We start from the raw sequence: 17,379 nt of genomic DNA on the forward strand, positions 1-17,379 counted from the left end.
TTGAGCTTCGAGAATAACTAAAAAGTTACAGGAAGTAACGTCTGTACTATAAGAGATGAGGAACTGACTTGATGTCAATGTTTGTTTAATAGTTTGTGGCAAGGATGGAGTTATGGAGATTGGGATAAACTTTGAACAAATCTTCCGCATCTTCAGTTTCTTCGCGAATAATTGTGTGTGCAGTTCCGACACTGACATCAAACTGTGCACGTATTGTCTTTATAGATAAATGACGATTCTTATCCATGACATTCCTTATTTGGCCGATCAACTCTGGTGTTCTGCTTTCTTTACTCCTTCCACACTCCTCATCATACCTCACAGACTCCCTGCTTTCCTTGAATCTCTTATGCCACTCGAAAACTGATGTTCGATTCATGCAAGATGGTCCCAAAGCAATCTGAACCATTCTATACGTTTCTGTGGTATTTTCACCCAATTTAAAAACAGAATTTTATTGCATATCCTTCTTCTAAAGTGTCCTAACGCAAAGATTGCATTTTTTAAATTCCCCAGCTTTTTTTCTATTACATTTTCACCCGAAACTCTGGTGTAGGGAAGTGCTATCAGGGACTTGAGTTGCAGGGATACTATGTAAGGAGTTGAGCTGCAAGATGCCTGTTCACATTACACATTACACTTGAACTTCTGCATGTCAGTAAAGTTGAGGAAGTAGGAACCCAGAAGGGAATTTCAGTATCTTGCAGTTCTAGGGTAGAAACTATTTGAGTAGAAGGCTTTTTTACATCTAGGGATCTCTAATGTGTACGGGTGGGACTTTGCCGCTTGTCGGGTTTGTCGGAGAAATTTACGTCGAGGGGGTACAAGGGTTTGTACTTTGTCGGAGCATCCACAATTAAAATACTTGTAAAACAGGCATAGGGATGCAACATTTCGTCGATGGGACAGAAGCTGAAACTTAGATAAAAGTTCAGGACCTACCAGGTTGGCGACTCTCTTTTAAACCCTGTCCAGATGTGTGAGACTAGTAACAGATGCACCAGCCCACGTGACAAAAATACTCCATACATGGGCGAATGGTGGCCTTGTACAGGTACAGGATAATTTCAGGCGTGAGTAACTTTCTAGCATGGCAGAGAGAGAGCCCACCTTCTTCGCAGCAGCCTTGGCAATGCTCTCAATATATCTGTTCCTTGTGAACGTTAAGCTGAGGGATTGGAGCGAAGTACTTTCAGGTAATGCATCTTTAGTCATAACTATTAGTGATTGAGAAAGTTTCGTGCAATTCATAAAAGAAACGAACTTAGTCTTGGCAGCCTTGAACGCTACCATCAATTTTTTACCCCATTCCACTTTAGACTAGAAGTCTTCCTCTAGGGCTTCCGCCATTGCCTTAGATGTGTGTCTATTCGTTTTCACCTCGTGCCTGTTATATAGCGCGTTGTAATCAGCAAATATACCCATCTCAGATACAATTTTACCAGGAGATAACTTAAGAATATAAGAAATAATAAAGGGTTCTGAGGTACACCCGCATTTATATCATATTGCTTAGACGTACCACCATCGAGAACATCCTAGATTCTTCTTTTATTTAAGAAATTTTTACTTATGTTGAGCATTCGTCCAGTAATACCAAGGGATTTGATTTTTACATACCCTGTCAAAAGCCTTAGATATATCTCGGGCTACTGCCGTCCCACCTTCCTTATCCAGTGCATGGTATATACATTCAGAGATTACAGTTAGAATATCTGCAGTAGAAAGGGGTTGCTTAAATCCATATTGATGGTCGCACAGAAGTTAAGCAACTGTAAAGTTATGTACTAGTACTTGATTAATCATAGACTCAAATATTTTGGCAAAAAGAGGGGGGCAGCTAGTGGGGCAATAATTTAATGGGTGAGTTCTTTCGTCAGAATTCTTGTAAACTGGTACCATAAAAGCAGTTTTCCAGCAGTAAGTAAAGCAAGATTCGTTAAGGCATTTGTTTTAACGAGAGCAAACTCAGCAACGCCTTTTTTAATAGTATAGTATATAGCATATGAAATCGGGTCCACATGCTTTTGAAGTGTCTAGTTTTTTTATATCATAAACTTGAGCGGGAGCTATTTTCAGATTATGCAGTGTGGTTTCTGTCTGCTAAGAAAAATCAAAGAGGAAGTTGTTCGCTGGGTCCAATGTAGAGTTTGAGGCAAACTGACGGGCAAGCATGTTAGCTCTCTCAGTTACCGTACAAACAACGCCATGATTGTTGGATAGTAGAGGAATCGTTGATTGCCCATTATTTATTACACTGTTGTAGATTTTCCAGAAATCACGAGTTCCTAATTTCTGTTCTTCAATATGTTTTATGGTAGTTTTGGTATATTCTCTGTTTGCTGTCGCTACTTCTTTCTTACAATTAGTTCTAGATTCTATAAACGTTTGTCTGTTTGTACTGGACTTATGCCGGATAAATCTTCGGTATGCATGTTGCCTCTGAGCAATGGCAGCTGAGCAAGTAGAAGTAAACCATTGGGAAGAGTGGGATTTTCTATAGAACTTCCGTGTGGGAGCATGTGCTTTAATTGCTGCTTTGAACCATTCAGTGGTCTCATTTGCGTACCGTTCCGCAGGAAGAGAAAAGTTATTTCCCCATGGGCCATCTCTGATGCGATCTCTAATGGGATCCTAGTCAGCAGTATTATAGTAACTTGTCGTTTTGAGCAATGGCTCTTCAACTTGAGAACGAGAGTTTAGAGTAATGTCTATCATTATCACTGTATGATCAGCATTCCCGAGTGAGCAATGGGTATTTATTACACAATCCTCAAGAACTGTTGTCAGAAATAGATCCAGAAGTCAGGCTTGCTGGTCTTGACAATCCTGGGTCAGAGGAGAGTGATAAAGAAAATATAGTTAGCTAACACTACGCTGTAAAATTAGTTTAAAGCACATGAAGGCCTCGTCATCTGATTTTAGTTTAGATTCCTTAGTCATGGAAATGGTGTTAAGAATATACACTCCAAGTCCGTGCATGTGTCTGTCAGAGTCCTTACAACAAAGTAGAAGATAACCAGATATGTTAAAGATGTTAGAGGGTATGGAGGAGTACAAGTTAATTTTACTAAGTGCTAAGATATCCGGGGAGTTAGCTATGAGAAATGATTCTACATCATCTGAATTAGTTCTAAGTCCATGTAAATGAAAGCATCTAGGGAGAAAGAGAATCGTTTGTCGAGTGTATGTCTGGTTTGATCGTTATTTTGGATTGAGCTGTCATCTCATTTTATTTCATAGTTTCAGTTTAGGGTGAGAAGTGCTATACAAAGCGGGTGTGCATAGCCACCATCATGCAACACAAGAAGACCATCAGCCGACCCCTCATCCACAGGAATGTTGCTTCGTGAATGCCTTCAATAGGTGAGTGCAGGGTCCATTCCATGAACAACAGGGTACTACAAGCATCCCAATATTATACAACTGATGATATAGCAGCCCCTCTAAGTACTACCAAAGAATTAAGGCGTCTGTACTGTCAATCGGAAACAGCAGACAGCAATTCTCAAACTGATACCTTTAAATCTGTCAGAAAGTAGTGGCCCAGTCCAATCATGTTAGCACACATGGTAAACAGCCCCCCAAGTGCCCAGATTTACTGGAAGAGAATGAGGCGGATATGGGGAACGACATTCATTGCCCTAGCGGAAACAAGGCTAAGCGCATGGCGTTCTAAATGAGTCTTTGTGGTCGCATCTGTGCTCCTGGCTAATAGTCAAAGGAGGAGTATCTACTCCTTAAACAGTTTAGGTTTCCAAACCGGTGACTTGATCGAGGGGGTCGACCAGGGCTGAGGAGGCATCCCTGTCGGGTTTGGTGTCAAAACGTATGAGGTTAGTGGCACAGATTTACATCTCTGAGTTTTCCTAGATGGATGACATGACCAGATCTACGAGTCAATCAGCAGCAAGAGGGTAGTTAGGATTAAGAGAGTTCGTATCAAAGATAATTAGTATCTGCTTTGAAGTTACACTCCTTAAAATAGGATTAAGATGTGAAGATTTGGATTATTCACATGTTGTGGAGTGGATGTATGTATTTTTATGGAGTGTACATTTAAGATAATGTCTACTAGAGTTCAGAAAAGATTAAATACGATTTGTGGATTTATAAATACATTGAAAATTATAGTATAAAGAGTTAGGGTACGATTCGAAATATGATTTGGTGTTTGTTTTCCTGTGAAGAAAATCACCAGTAATTTCACCTATCTAAGGGAAAGAAAGATACAGGGTTGCTACTTAATATACATCACTTTAAATAACACTATAGCTAATAAGTATATAATTTATAGATAAGCTTTAGAATAAAAAATACTAGTTAAGCTTACGTATGTCTTAGCAATATAAATCTATAGATGTTTATTATTTATCGATTTTAAAAAGGCCAGCTTCTAAAGTTAAGGAAGATAAACCCCACTCCCAAGATACGTGCAAAGTATGCGATTTTTTGCAGCTTGGGGAGAAGGGCAATTGGTTAGTTGTTCAGTTGGAATAGGAGAGATGATATAACATACAAGAATACAGTATTAATATTCATTAGGATATATAGAGATTTTGGTAGGATTTACTAGTATAAGGATTTGGAATATTGCTTATCATGCAAAACAGACAAAGGCAGTCGTATTGGAGGCAAAGTAACTAGCCCTTTTAACTCAACATTTAGAAAGGAATTTGTGCCAGTCATATATATTATTCCTTAATTGGAATTCATTTTTGAGATGAGCATTATATATATTAATTTTTTTTTTTTTTTTAGATGAGCATTATATATATCTTTGAGATGAGCATTATAATTATTAATTTATTTTTTTAGGAGATTCGAAGTTCCTATCCGTCACGGTTACCATCTGACGAAGGCCAGAGGAATAGTTGGCCGAAACGTTGTGAATAAACAAACCAATAAAAGATGGAAAACGACAACTAATAAAGATGAGAATAATAGTCCGAAATAAAAAATAAATTAATATTGTGCCAGTTATTTTTGTATTATATTTAAGTAACTATATACAGCTGTGACCATCAAGCTCTAGTAGGGTGTATTTCAATTTCTGCTGTAGCTGTTCATTGGAACCTAAAAATTGGTCATAATCTTATAAGATTATAGCATAAAGAGCAACAAGTTACTGAATTTTCAAGAGGTTACGAGAATTTCAAATACCTGTAAAAAATGTCTGGAAACTTATTGAAAGCTTGCCCTCAAATTGTATTTCTGAATTTTTTTTTATTCTAAATAAAAAATATTAATATAATTCGTTCATAAAATATTTTTACATTTCACTATTCTTTGCCATATACTTATAACTATTTATTTTATTTAGCAAAATCTTACAATGAAATTAAAGACAGTTACTCATTAAACGATAAGAGTATATTTATTTTGTAACACAATAATTTAGTTCTAAATTATTTCTTACCAATTGAAGAGTTGAACTCCAACGATCAAAACAAGTTTTTTTCAACTCATGACCGAAGGTCGTGCTACCATGATTCATTTTTTCTTTTTCTTTTTTATAATTAAATTCATTTTATTTGCGGAAGAAAACGTCGTTTAATGACACTAAATAAAGTAACAAACAAATGAAAGTATTTAGAGAAATAGTAAAAGAAATAATTGCATAAACATTCGAGTTTGCGTTGGATACCTCTTCGCGGTTGCATAATGGTGCTATATAACTATATAAGATTGCGTGTTGTTCCGCAAAACTACTCGCCATAATAACATGGATACGTGAATATTCACCAGACCCATTTATCTTCAAAATCAATTTCAATAACCGTGCAAGTTGCATCATTTTCATTTTAAATTATCTCTGAGGCCAGTATATTCACAGCCAAACCAAGACTTACACTAACCTTCACGAATTGCCTACGTTAACCCTAAATATTATAAATGTATTTCTTTCCGAACGCATAATACTGGTCATTCAATCAGAGTTTTCCGAATCCCTCGCATGCATTTATTATACATGTTGTGTAATGCAATACCGAAATGATGAAAGATATAATCTATTTTGGTCGTTTAACAAATGTCAAATAAGAGATTGCTTACCGGTACATTAAATAACTCGCTTATTATCTCTTTGTTTTGTAGCTTACATGCGCTTTCCATTTCACATATTAGACTTTGCGTCACCTCCTCATGTTAAACGCAACACACACACACACACAGAAGCAAGTATAATTTGTACCCTTCTCTCACTGTCTCCTTCCTAATCCGACCTGACCCCGCTGGACTCCTTCGTTTGATCATACATTGAGAATATCACCAACATAACCTCTGTAACATAATCCCCCATTAAGGAGCGTTAGAACTACGCTGATGTAGCTTTGTATTCCCGGGTGACGCCAGATAACCCAAGGATTTAAGATAGAGAAGATAAATATACATATTTTATTTCATGTCAAAATAGATATTGTTTCAAAACCAGAGAAATATATTTTTACGGCTAAAAGTTGACGACAGGAAATTTCACTTAGAACCTTGTCTGGTCTTACATGAACCCAGGGTCGGGTGTCAGAATTGACATCTGTCCTTGAAATTGGTGAGAGAATTTCGGTGTGGGAACGGTGCCCACCCAGGGACCTGGGGGCTTTCGATTTCGTGGAGATTTCGTGGCGAAATCCTATTGGCTGGGGAGAATTTCCAACCCCATTCACTTACCTTACTATATATACGACTGTCGTGCGAAAATTAATCAGAAGAGCGAGAAGAGTTGAGTCAGAGAGAGCTTCAGATCAGAGTAGAGAAGAGATGTGACCCCTCCCCACCTCATCCATCCGTCGGTTGCTGTCTGTGAAGAGAGTTGAGACTTTGAAAAGAACTTACAAAATCTGAATGAGCATTGTAAAAACATTTGTACATAATTTTATGAGAATTAAGTTTTTGTAGATAGTCTACAATCGTTGTCTTTCTTCCTGCCTGCCACTTCGATATTCGCTTTCAGCATACCAGATTATGTAACAACCTCCGAGGAGCCTAGACGACACGTGCCGAGATCCAGTGAAGTAAGAGTCCTAGCCACCTCCTCGAGGGAGGCGTTACACCTCCCACAGCATCAAAGCTGGCCTGATCGCCGCTATCTGCCGAGTATTTGCCGAGCTCTCGTCGGCGCTTGTGGAATATGCATGTTTCCAGTTCCGGAGCCATATCGAGACAGTGAAAATGAAGTTGCTTGAATTGATTTTTTTCAATAAAAGTTTTGTTTGTTTTTTGTTTTGTTTTTTAAGTTGTAGTGTTGTTTTCTTTAGGGTAACAATTTATTGTTCCATCCTGTATGTTAGATATCTCGAACCCCACAAAGGAAAGTAACTTTGAATTTATCTCGTATTTCTGGTTGCGATCAAATGTGATCATTTGACCTTCTTAATCTGTTATCAACTTCGCTCGTAAACCCAGCGACTTGTGTAACCGGATTTTATTGTAAAGGTCAACCTCACATTGATTTGCGTTTGCACCTGCGTCTGTTTAGCAGAAATCTGCCAGGTTAGAATGCTCCCATCGAAGCATAAATTACATTGTTACATGCTGTCGTTGTGTTTGCGATAAAACATTGGACGCGTTTATCATAACATTAAGACAGATCGAATAGACTCTTTGTTTTCCATAAATAGGACGAAATGCATTTTCAGCACTCCAACCGCGTTAATACATTTATAGAGCGTGTTTAAGCATGGCGCTCTATTTAGATTCAGCAAACGTAGGCAAAACAGTACGCATAATTTAATATTACTCATTATCTTAGAATAATAACTTACTAGCAGAACTCGTGAAAATTTCACGGTAGTTGAAAATTAAAAAAAAAATCACATTATAAATGAAATGAAAAATAAAACAAATAGTAATGAACTTAAAACAATTTTTTAGTAAACTCGTTTTGAACCTTTTAAAGCTAAAAAGAATTGATTAAAAAATGAAGACTTTTATCAATGAAAATTCATCACACAACACATTGTTTTGTTTTGGGTTTTTTTTTATACGAATTATAAAGAGACAGACGTCAATTCACTTGCGCATGTTTTTATTTAAAAAAAGAAACTATGATGAAAATTACAGTCTTCTCTCAACATGACGTTTTCTAAACCATGAAATAAAATAGCCGATGTTAAACAGTTAACAGATAGCGATGCGTTTTCTTGCGAAAAATTTTTAGAGTAAATGGTTTTAATGATTTGTAACTGATAAAGAGCAGCTATAAAGGAAGATAATTCGTTTCTCATTAATTTGCGGTGATGATGTTTTTTGTGACAGTGGACGTACGGACAAGTAAATTAATATTTAGATTATTTTTAAAAAGTCATGTGTTCTCGCCGAGGACTGCTTCCCAGCTGACATTGTCGTTTTCAAGTTTATGTAAATAAATTTCTGTTGAACCACCCTCTTACATAATCAGATTTTGCCAAATCACTATCATTACCAATTGACTATCATTAACAATCATCATGGTGTTTCCTCACCATCCACTTGAGACTTATTTCACTGTTATCCTCAAGTGGCCTTTATGTCTTGAGAAACAATTACACCTAGTAAAAAATACATTTTTACAAAAATAATAAAAGAAATATCTCATGATATCTTTATAATCTTATATAACCTGTATAGTAGTTTAGTATGAGTGAACCTTTAAAAGTCTCATGCATCTAACGGTTAATAGAAATCAAAATCCTTTGGAGTATTCAACCATATTTAGTCTTTATTTCATTGCTGTTTAATTATATACGGAAGCACTTTGGAGATCTTCTCATCAGCAAGTGGTTTGTATTTCGAATTGTTTTCACTCTTATCGGACCATAATCTATCCTTATTTTTATATGTTGGATTATTTAATAAACAATGCATATAAAAACTATCATAAGCTCTTCCTCAGTTAAAGATGGTCATCACAGCCAGAATCTGTTGTATCCATGTATTCTAACAATGCAAAGGTGAACATCTGGAGAGCGGTGGTTAAAATAAAAGCTGTTAGATATTCATGGCTGAAACTTAATGGATAAGTTATATAGACGAGGGTCGTTCCCAAAGTAAAGCCTCCTATTTTTTAACTAAAAAAAATAGAAATATCATCAAAACGAGCAACCTTTATAGTCGTTTACATAGTCCCCACCATTCTCAATGAACTTTTTGCCAGCGGTGAACGATGCCTGTGCGTTTTGTCATACAAGCGTCCTTCCAAAAGTAAATCCTCCTATTTTTTATCTCAATAACTTGAACAGCTATGAATTCGGGATTGGTACATTAAAACGAGCGACATTTTGTGCTTGAGAATTTATTTTTCTATAGAGTCATCACTAGGGATAGGACAACAGCATATTCTTTTCCGTGTTTTGATTCTCAGGTATATATCCATTAATATCTTATATGTTTTTTTTTTTATATAGCGTGATGTGGTTCTTGGTTGATTAATCGTGACTAATAGTGTCGGATATATACTCGAGAGTAAAAGCAATAAAAAGAATATGCTGTTGTCACAGCCCTACTCATCACTATTCTCAATGCATTGTTGCTAAGAATAAAATGATGCATCTCTGTTTCTAACGCACATCCATATCCGTGGTTGCTTTATTAAAGTTTCGCACCGTTAGGATCTGCAACAGAGATACTTTTTCAGGTCATGAATATATAGTTAAGTCATTATAACAAAGCAATCTGCAGTCCCCTCTGATCCATTTGAATTTTAAAAAAAGAAGAAAAAAGCATTTTTTTTTTTACACAGTGATCACCACTTATCAAGGCCCGGAAGCCACTCAGGGATAAGGGGTATTGCAAGTACATTAAGTTTGTGAGGAGATTTGATGAAGTGTTTACTTAAGGGGGCGGTTCATTAGGAATTTGTTAACATTGGACTTGAAGACATCCAAGTTGTAGTCCGGAGGGAAGCAGGCAGACGGAACAGAGTTCCACAGGCGTGCAGTTCTAAGAAAGAAGCTTTGTTCATGGAATCCGCGTTTTGATTTAGGCACAGATATAGAGTGGGGGAAATTTTTTACAGTGGATTCAGCTAGACGGGTGTTTTCGTGAAAGATTGGCGAGGGGGGATCAGACATTGGAGTTCAGACGAGCATCTGCCATGGAAATAACGATTCATAACATTACTTTTAGCATGTCTCTCGTAAACTGGAGTCAATTTTATTAACGACTAGCGAGAGCCGTCCAGCTTAGCCAGGTCGTAAAATACGCTGAAATATATTTAAATTCATGCAGATTTCGTATTTATTATTAGAGAGCCAATTCTTTATTAAATATTATATATATATTATATCGTACCCAATATATAGTACTGATTTCAAAAGTTAAAAATGACTTGGGTGTCATCAGCTCGAATCAAAACCAAAACATTTAGCATTCCAGTCGAGTTTCCCACTGTTTGAGCTATCGATAGAAAGTTATGAAAGATTTTAAAGTAAACCACTTTAAGATATTAATGAATTTGTGCATGCATACAAATAATAGAAATATGTCGGCAAGATGTAAATATTAAGAAATTAAACTGTCAACATATTTCTGTACGCGTTATTCACTTATTCAAATATTATACTCGTTATAAATCATTTTTGGTGTATGATTTCCTGTTAATTTCAGTATTATATGATCGATAGTTTAAGTGTTTATCTGTTAAATATTTTCACACAGACACACACATTCACTAAGTTTATTTATATTGATTTCATGGATGGGTGACATTTCTTTGTCTGTGTTTGGGTGATAGGGATCAGTTTGTATGTTATGAACAGAAGCAAATTAATCGATGGAAGAAAACTAAAAATGTAAAGTACAATTTTCATTTTTTATACAAGACTAGCGGGGGTACCCGGCGTTTCCCAGGTGTTGGGGGGGGGGGAATCAAAACAAAATGGAAAATAAATAATAAGTAAACGTAATGATCATGTTTAAATATTATAAAAAAACAGCGAACGTGATCCAAAATGCAGAATAAGTGAACGATGATAAAACTTCTTTTTAAAAAAACCGGAAAAACAAAAGCAAAAAAACAGCGATCGTGATGGAAAAATAATAAAATGAACGAAAAATGGCATAAATAATCGTGTTTCAATATTAAAGCTTTAAAAATCGAAAAAATATATATCCGATATCTAGGCTTGAACTTACAATCTTAAGATAACGACGCTGCCACTATACCGACTGGTCTATAACCGCGTGAGCGGACGGAGGTGTTTTTTTAAACTAATTCAAGAAAGAACCCTTTTTGCGCAATCGTGTTTGGCTAAATTGTCATGAGAGAGGGACTTTTTGCTACCCCTTCCAGTAGAAAAGTGCCCAGTTGAAGGCGAATGAATCAATGTTTTTGACCAATTTTTCGATATGTGTCGTCCGAAGGGTCAAGCTTAAAACTGATACCGATCTCGTGAAAATCCGTCGCCTCTGTCGAAAGTTTTAGGCAGATATACAAACATATATACATACATTTAAACAGATTTTTGCCTTTTATATTATAGGTGGCAAAGAATTCACTTAGGAATCACTAAAGTATTTTTCTCTTGACTAGATTCCTTATTTGTATTGTATTGTAATGGAATTTTAAAATGGTATAACGAAGATAATAGATCTATTTGCAAAATAAGAATGAATATGAAAAAAATTATTTATTAAAAAAGTAGCAGCTTTAAATGGTTTCCGTTTTCAGTTTCACAAGTCTGTGCCCTTTCCAAAATATTATCCATGACAGACTGCGTTGCTTGGATGATGAGCAACAACGAGAAACTATCAAATGCATTGTGTAAATTCAATTCAAGATCAGAGAAAAAAAAACACGTAAATCTGATTGCTCAGTGATGACGTCAACCCTTGATTCCGATCGAAGAGTCGGGATCATAAAACAATGAGAGAATATATGTTAACTGCAAAGCAATAAAATAAGTGAAATTTTTATTAAGAAGAATGTGAAAAATAAGCCAACATATCAAATTCCAAGGTACGGAATTTCAATATAAGACATAAACAAAGGCACGAGTTAGAAAGAACCAGAACGAAAGCCAGCTTTGACACTTCTACCGTCACCCCGCACTAACCAGTCGGTTGTCACACCACCAGCCAACATACCGACCCAAGCTCTCTTGTCATTCAATCACTGTAATATAAATACACTTTGTTGATTTAAAAAGTTGTGTTTGATTTAATAAAACACGGATATCAGTGTGTATATACAATTAACACGCATTTTGTTAAAAGTGCAATCAATGAATTATAATGACAGATTATATAACACCTTTACGATCACTCGATTACGATTAAATTTTACCATTTCATTCCTGTTATTTACCTTCAATCTCTGTAGTGTTCCAGGTTTTTTATGTAAACACTTTTTAAATATTGAGCATTGCTTGATTAGTATAGCAGGGATGAGATCAGACCCACGCGCCTTTGAGGTGTCTATGTTTTTTATGATATCGCGAACATGAGAAAGGATAATTTTCACATCATATAGTATGGCTTCAGTCCGCATCGGGAAATTTGGGAGGGGGTTGTTTTTTGGTTTTTAGGTGGAGTGTGAGGCGAAGGAGTTCAGCCATGTCGGTTGCTGTGCATGCAACCTAATGGTTGTTGGATAGTAGGGAAATTACTGATTGCTCTTTATTCACTACACTATTAATAATACTATTATTATTATTATTATTATTATTATTATTATTATTATTATTATTATTATTGGCTCACATGGAGCTTTCACACAAGTCAGCAAATGATCGGTGTGGAGACCTGTGGTATTCTCAGGAAGCTGAGTGACAACAAGTCTCCTCAGACGTCCAGCTGTCTTCACCTCCTTCGATAGCATTTGCAAATAAATTTGCGTCATCGCAACAGCCTCATATCATTGATTTCTCGCTGGTAGTGGTCATTGGTTTATACTGGAATTTGAGTGGCACTAAGCCTCCCCAGGATCCCAGTTCTCTTCGCGCTTGTCCAGCGGAGGTCTGGCCAGCACTCTCTCCTCGGTCTTTCCATCCTCCTTGACCCTTCTCGACTCTTTGGTATCACTTTTCTATTGGGGGACGGTGATAAGACAATGGGGGGATGAATGATGGGGGTGTAGAACTTGTTGATATGCAGCTTCGGCGTTCTTCATTCCCTGTAACGCTTCTTTGTTATATTGGCTTGTGTTATTCCCCACATTCTAGGATTTTCCTTAATATTTCAGTCGTTTTAATTATCGTAAGGCGTTGTATTTTTGCAATTATTCCTCTGATTCTAATTTCTGCCATTCTTTTTTCGGAGTTTTTCGGAATTGTTCCTTGTGCTCCTACTATTATCGGTACTATTTTGATTTTCTTCATCATCCAAATCCCTTTTAACTCTCTGGCTAGCTCTGTGTATTTGTTTCGTTTCTCCTTTTATTTCATACTCACCCTGTAGTCAGCTGGGACAGCAAAGTCTACGATTTGACAGGATTTTTCTTTCTTGTTAATTATTACGACATCTGGTCTTCTTGCTTGGATGGGTTTGCCGTTTGTATGTCCATGTCCCATAGGATTTTGTGGTTCTCGTTTTTTAGTGCTCTTGCGGGTTTATGCTTGTACCATTTATCTGTACGCTCAAAATGCAGCCGTTTGCACAATTCCCAGTGCACCGCCCTCCCCACTTGGTCATGCCTGTTTTTGTATTCTTTTTGGGCCAGTTTGCTGCATTCACTTACTATATGGTTTATCGTTTCGTCTCTTTGTCCACAGAGTCTTCATTTGCTGTTTTCTTGTGTTTTATCGATCCTTGCTTTGATATGGTTGGTTCTTATCGAGTTATCTTGTGCTGCAGTTATTAGAGATTCATTTTCTCGGTTTATATATCCTTTTCGCATCCAGGTGTTTTCGTTATTCTCATCTTTTGTCATTCTTATGAATCTTCCATGGAGTTGTTTCTCTTCCCATTTCTCTTTTATCGTTTTGTCTTCTGTCTCTCTTTTTTCTGTTTTGTTGGTTTTCTCCGTCTTTCTCGTTGCCATAATTATCCTTTCAGAGTTTTGCATTATGTATTTTTCTAGTTCTTTTTTGTGTCCTTAACACAGTCTTCTATAGAGATCAGTCCTCTCCCGCCGTCTTTCCTATTCACGCAGAGTCTGCCAATATCGTCCTTTAGGTGTAGTGCATTATGCATGGTCATGAGTTTCCTGCTTTTCTGGTCGAGCTGTCTCAGTTCTTTTTTGTCCATCCTATAAACGGTCCAGAGTATCTCACTAGTGACACTGTCCATGTATTTATACCTTTTATTAGGTTTCTACTATATAATTTAGTTTCCAGGAGTTTTCTTGGTCTCCTGAGGTATTCCTTTCCAATTTTCTCTTTCATTTCTGTTGCTCTGATGGTATCCGCTTCCAGAATTCCCAAGTATTTATAGTCGTCTTGTTCCACTAGTGACCTCATTTGTGTTTGGTTGGGTAGTTTCATGCCTTCTGTCGTTTCCAGTTTTCCCTTTTTTATAACTAGTAATGCGCACTTTTCCATTTAGAATTCCATTTGGATATCTTGGCTGAAGATCCTAGTAGTGTTAATTAGTGTCTCTAGCTCCTTTTCGGTCCTTGTAAAAAGTTTCAGATCGTTCATGTATATCAGGTGGTTAATTTTTTTCCTCTGTATTAGGGAACTTGTATCCGGCTTGGCACTTTCTTGGAATACTATTCAAGGGCATCATGACTATGATGAACAGTAATGGTGATAATGAGTCTCCTTGGAAGATGCCTCTTCGTATGTTAATTTTTGTTGTGTTGCCCATCAGCTGTCAGTTCCAGTCTCCATGTTTTCATTGCATTTTCTATTACATTGGTGATTCCGCTTGGTATTTTATACGTTTTTAGGCATTCTATTATCCATGCTTGGGAGATCCTGTCGTACGCTTTTTTGTAGTCGATCTATGCCATGGCTAAATTTTTCCTCCTCCTTTTTACCTCCTTTATAATCTTTTGATCAACATATAGCAGATTATGTGTTCCTCTTTTCCCTTTTTGACATCCTTTGTGTTCCTCGGGGATGAGTCCACGGTTATTCAGTGAGTGGTTGATTTGTTCCCTCAGTTGTGCTGTCAGTATCTTCCACATGGTGGGTAGGCACGTGATTAGCCTATAATTGCTGGGGACGGTTCCTTTCTCCGTGTCCTTCTGTCGCAGTGTGGTTTTACCTTTTGTCATCCAGTCTAGCACGTTTGCTTCCTGTATACAACTTCTCAGGTTTTGGGTTAGCCTTTCGTGTTAGGTTGTGAATTTTTTGAACCAGTATGCATGTATCCCGTCGTGCCATTTTCCTATGGTTTTCTTTAGGGTTTCCTTGCTGACTTCATTCACTGTTCCTTCTTCTATTTGTTGAAACTCTTCTTTCATGTCTTTCAGCCACTCGGCATTTCTATTGTGATCTCCTCGCTCTTTCCATATTTTACTCCAGTAGAGTTTTGTTTCAGTCAGATTTGGTTGTTCTGTTTTTGTTTTTCCTCCGTTCACATTTTGGTAGAATTGGCTTTCATTAGTTTCAAATATTCTGTTTTGTTGGCATTGTTCAGATTTATATCTATATCGTCTAAATCTCGCTTCTTTTGCTTTTATTTTTTTGGTCCAGTTCTTCATGTTTCTTGTTTAGCCTCTCCCTGCCAGTTACATTTCTAATATTCTGTTTTCTCCACATTACTTTCTTCCTGTTGATCATTTTGGTTTATTTTTTATGTTTGTGTATTTGGGTTGCTAGTCTTATTTCCCATCCAGGTTTTGTCGGTCCGCTTGTCCCCGGTTGTTTTTCCGATTTGAGATCCATACTTACCATGTTGGTGCCTGCGTAGATGAAGTTGTTTAAGTCTGTGATTGTGTTTGTTGGGATGTGTGGGAGGAGCTTGTTAACCTTCTCTGTTTTTGTTTTTAATTTCTTCTGCTCTCGGTTCTTTAACGATGGAGTTTTGTGTTTTCTTCGTTCATGAACTGTGTTATTTTATTTATTTCATTTGCTTCATTCTCTGTTAGTTCTGTTTCATTGTTCTCGGTTTCAACGTTTGTCGTCTTCGGTCTTTGTTGTTTTTACTTGTGAAGCTTCAACTTGTGGGTTTTTTCTACGGGAAGTTCCGTTGGGGGGTGTTTTTTGTTCAGTTTCATCATTTATTTTTCACTGAATTTATGCTAATTCTAGTTTAGAGAGTCAACCTTTCTTGAGTATCAGTATTGCTTGGTCCGCAATTCTTTGTTATGTCGCTTGGTGGTCATTAGAGAGGTTCCATAGTTCTTTCATTCGTTTCTGATAACCTCCATATCTATATTCAGGATGACTTCTATAATAACATTCCATTACTAGCCTATCCTCTTTTGTTGTTAATTTCTTCCTTCGGTTTTTTCCATTTTGATGATTATCACGGCTGTGCCGTGTTCGTTCGATGCCATTTTGTTCCCTGAAATTAGAGATTGGCCAACATTCGCAGGATAACGACCGGGTCCCCCATGCTGGCTACCGAAGGAGCACCTGCCGATCATGACACAGATCTTTCTTCTGGGCCCCATGGTTTGAATTATTTGTACGTGATATTTTTCATATTTTGGTGTTTGTGGCAACACCGAGCCCAGAATTGTTTTACCTGTAGTTCTGACGCAGGTATAGTGTTTGGCTCCCATGTATACAGGAGATATCGTGCACTATCACACATACATACAAGGCATAAACAGAAGAAATAAAAAAAACAACTAAAAAATAAAATAAAGAAATAAAAATTAAAATTAAAGAATTAAAATTAAAATTTTTATATTATTTAAAAAAAATTAAAATTTATATATATATATATATATATATATATATATATATATATATATATATATATATATATATATATATATAAGAAACTAAATAATTTTAGCTAAGTATTCTGCTTATTAAAAGTCGGTAGTAATGCTCTGAAAGAAGGCGTTTGATGATAGGTCTACCTTACACCATACTGGTTAGTCGCTAGAAATGTTGGATGGGAAGAAGACGAGGAAGGCAATTTCCCCTGATGTTGTGGTAGTATTTAATCCCTCGTTCTTAATCGGGGAAATTCCCACGTTGGTATCGCAAACTTGACTGCTTCCAGTTACAAGTTCGGGGCAACATTCAGCTAAGTTATTCGTCAGTCGCCCGCCTGGCCACTTTTCGCATTCATGTTAGAGGATTTACACTAGTCGAATTTAAATGGACAGACAGAATTATACATTTATATCGTCATAGAGACTGCTTCCTGAAATAAATTCGAAGTAATAATTAACTTTTTTTTTATTTAAAAAAAAAAGACAAACTCACATTTCGTTCCATTCTTTTATAGTTTCGGTGCCCCACACGTGTTAAGTCTTCTCTATTAGGACTCGTGTTAAAGTTAATGTCTAGTCGTCGGTCAGTTAGAGTGTAATGATACGTATAGTAGTAACGGTCCTTT

This window comes from Euprymna scolopes, chromosome 18, assembly GCF_053919585.1.
Source record: "Euprymna scolopes isolate OS-2025 chromosome 18, ASM5391958v1, whole genome shotgun sequence".
Taxonomy (NCBI): Eukaryota; Metazoa; Mollusca; class Cephalopoda; order Sepiida; family Sepiolidae; genus Euprymna; species Euprymna scolopes.